This window comes from Notolabrus celidotus, chromosome 10 (genome assembly GCF_009762535.1).
Source record: "Notolabrus celidotus isolate fNotCel1 chromosome 10, fNotCel1.pri, whole genome shotgun sequence".
Taxonomy (NCBI): Eukaryota; Metazoa; Chordata; class Actinopteri; order Labriformes; family Labridae; genus Notolabrus; species Notolabrus celidotus.
The window spans coordinates 37033016-37036873 of record NC_048281.1 but is presented as its reverse complement, the minus strand read 5'-3'; positions in this window follow the sequence as shown (position 1 = coordinate 37036873).

Sequence of the window (3858 nt, the reverse complement as noted above, 5' to 3'; positions counted from 1 at the left end):
ATTCATGTGCCTTTGCCAAGCAGCAACCTCAAGTCTAAAAATATGAGTCCAATGCGGAAGTGCTAAAACTGCAGTTCAATGAGGATCCGCTTGAGGCTGGCTCTGGAAGTACCGCAAACCGCATACACACCAATTCAAAACAGCCGATCTTTACAGCAGAAATAAACATGTTTACATCCTGTACAAAAAGACGAGTGTAGTCTGGATATCTTATTTCTCGATCGGCCACACACTGTTTTCTAACGTTGCAGTTCCAAAGATATTGAGATTAAGAGTCTTCAATGAGAGGCACTGCAGACTTGATTGACTTGACGGGAACACTGTAGCCGTTGGCTAGGAGGCTCATACCCGCCTCTTAGTCACAATCGCTCCACAGCAGCAATATGGCTGCCGCCGCCGACTGGCCTCAAAACAGCACTTCAGAAACAGATGGGTGACGTCACGGATACTACGTCCATTATTTATACAGTCTATGTCTTTGCGTTATAACAAACTAACATATTTTAAAAATTAGGTTTTGAAAATGTTATGGGTTGCTGAGGTGTAGAGGTCAGCCAAATGAGCATGTCCCCACTGACCAAAGTATTTTTACCACTGAATATAATTGATAAAAAAGTAGCCAGTAACTGCAAGTTTTTTTCTGATAATATAGGCTAATCATTTGCCTACGGTGGCCCTGAAGTGCAAATCCATCCATCCATCCATCTTCCTCCACTTATCCGGGTCCGGGTCGCGGAGGAAGATGCCTCAGCAGGGAAGCCCAGACACTCCTCCCCCCGGCCACTTCCACCAGCTCTTCTGGGAGGATACCGAGGCGCTCCCAGGCCAGCTGAGAGACATAATCGCCAGTGTCCTGGGTCTTCCCCGTGGCCTCCTCCCAGCCGGACATGCCCGAAACACCTCATCTGGCTCCTCTCGATCCGGAGGAGCAGCGGCTCTACTTTGAACCTATCCCGGATGTCTGAGCTCCTGACCCTATCTCTACGGCCGAGCCCAGCCACCCTGTGGAGAAAGCTAATTTCGGCCGCTTGTATTCGCGGTCTCGTTCTTTTGGTCACTACCCACAGCTGGTGACCATAGGTGAGGGTTGGAACGTAGATTGACCGGTAAATTGAGAGCTTTGCCTTCTGGCTCAGATCTCTCTTCACCACAACAGACCGGTACAGCGTCCGCATCACTGCAGACGCCCCCTGATCCGTCTGTCAATCTCGCGCTCCCTCTTCACCCTGAAGTGCAAATCACAACGGCAAATCAGAAATCACAACGGCAAATCAGACATCACGGCAAATCAGAAAACACTACGGCGGTTTAAAAAAAAACACAAACACAAAGTGTTTTCTGATTTGCTGTAGTTTTTGATTTGCTGTAGTGTTTTCTGATTGTGTTGTTGTTTTCTGATTTGCTGTAGTGTTTTCTGATTTGCCGTTGTGTTTGCTGATTTGCCGTTGTGTTTGCTGATTTGCTGTAGTGTTTTCTGATTTGCCGTTTTGATTTGCACTTCAGGGCCACCGTATTTCCTTATCTACTTTAGCCTTAATAAAAGAAATATAAGAATAAATAAATAAATAAATAAAAATAAATAAATAGTGTTATTTTATTCATTAAATAGCACTATTTAAGCATATCCCCCAGTTTATTTCTAGTCATATTCAGAAAAGTTAGGGAACTTCTCTTCTAATGGTCACATGACTAACTATGGTAATTGTAAACTTTCCTGCACCCCCTGAACGCATCACAGACAGTTCAAAGTCCCACAGAAATCAGACGACCGCAACTTAACAGAAGTGAAAGCAAAGGGGGAGAGCTCACTTTCGTCAAAGGTGCAAAGCTAGAAAGATACCTCAAAACGTTGCTGTGGCTTCTCTCAGAAAGTAATGCGCAACATTTAACGAGGGTTAAAACCCCAGAGCTGGTTTGGTTAGTTTCCTGTTTGTGAAGTTGACTGGAGTCCTTTAAATGTTTTCGATCCGGTGACGGACGGCTTCTACACAAACACAGAAGACGCTTAAAACATGGTAAGACCACGATCACTCATGCTTTATTACTTGAATAACGACTAACAGGTGAGATAGGGACGTTTTAACGAGAGACAATGCTTCCGAAAATCATGCGCATTCCCTTCAAGTACTAGTTGGCAAAGTGGACTCTGATATCAGCTGTGACGACTTCAAAATGTTGAGTATGCAGAAAATGCAAAAGGTAACAAATCTAATAAATCTACGTTTTACATCTCAGATTATAATCAAAGGCTAAATCTTTAGGTTGAATTATTGTCAGACAGAAATTAAATTAAATACACCTCAGTAAACTTTAATTTATAGCCCACTAATTAAAATCATACATTCAAAAAACTACTTTTAACTGAGTTTCATTCTAGTAACAGTTTTAATTATTTATGTATTATTTATTTATTATCTAGTTCAAATTTTATTCTATTTTATATATTTTTGTCTAATTTATTTTAAGTATAGCATCTTATTTTCTGTTAATGGTTTTTTAACAGTTCGTGGTATTTTAGTGTTTTATTATCTTAGAAATATATTTTTTATTGGGGATTTTAATTTACTGTTGAGTTTTTACATTTTTTTACCTCCAGTGTTTCCTCATTAAGATATCATGAGAGCTTTTCCTCAGTTCGTTCAGCAACTCCTTTTTTATTTTTTTATTTTATTTTTATTGTTTTATTACTATTGTTGCATATATTGTGTTCTTAATCTTAGGATTGCGGGGTGGGTTTGGGGTCGGGGCTGGGGTGGGATCTTTATCTTGATTTGTTCTATTTTAGGTTGATTTTATGTACAGCACTTTGTGTTACAATGTCATTGCATGCAAAGCGCTTTATAATAAAGTCTGATCGATTGATTGATGTGACCATACCCCAGGTTCATCATAGGAGCAGGAAAACCAGGAGTGAGTGGGTATGGGTAGAGTAAAATATGTCCTTGGAATAGGCTTTTCTCAGTCTGTTAGTGAGGTTTGAATAAAGATTTTTTTTGGCCGTCAACAACATCATCTGTTATGCACCTACATACATACCTCCAGCACGCTCTATTCAAACACAAGGCTTCTATTATGAGAGAAGAATACATCAGTTTTCATGACATATGGAGTATCACACTACCTTATAATGTAAAGCTATAACATGATAGGTGTGGCTTCCTAGATAATGCCAGGTACATGAATGCAGGCAGGAGGGAGGAGGGAGGGAGGGGAGGAAGGAAGCAAAGAAGGGAGCTGGAATGGGCAGCAGTTCCTGTGTAACAACGTCACCAGCTGAATCTTAAACAGACTGTTGTTCAACCACACTTTTTTTAAAACCAGGCTTCTTAGTTACCAAACTCTGGATCACATTAAGTCTACTCCTCCTGGGTGCTCACTTGTTTGTAATTCAGAAGGTGACAGTGAATCATGATCTACACCACAGTGCTTAGAGTTTACTTGTTTTGCTCTATCTGTTGGTTTCCTGTTCCTGTCAACATCTGACATGGGGATATCCTCTCATTACTCAAACTGAAGTGTTATTATGTCCCAACTACTCTCTACATTTCCTGCTCCTAGGTGCCTGTCAATGGGGATCTACCCTCTGTTGTTTTGCTGAGTTACTGTCCATCATTTCTTTCAGTCTTTTCACTTCTGCTGCTACATTTTTTTCTGACACTGGGAAAGTCCGGTTATTTCACTTTGCTTTCTTCTATCACAATTTATTGCTTTCGGTTCTTCAGCTGTTCAACTGCCAGTTAGCTGCCAGTGAATGCTCTTGGTTTCGTCTGTTTAAGAAACATGTCACAGCACGACTTGACCTAAAATCCACAGCAGGCCTGTAGCTGTGTTTATGAAACAACACAAGCCCAGTCTGAT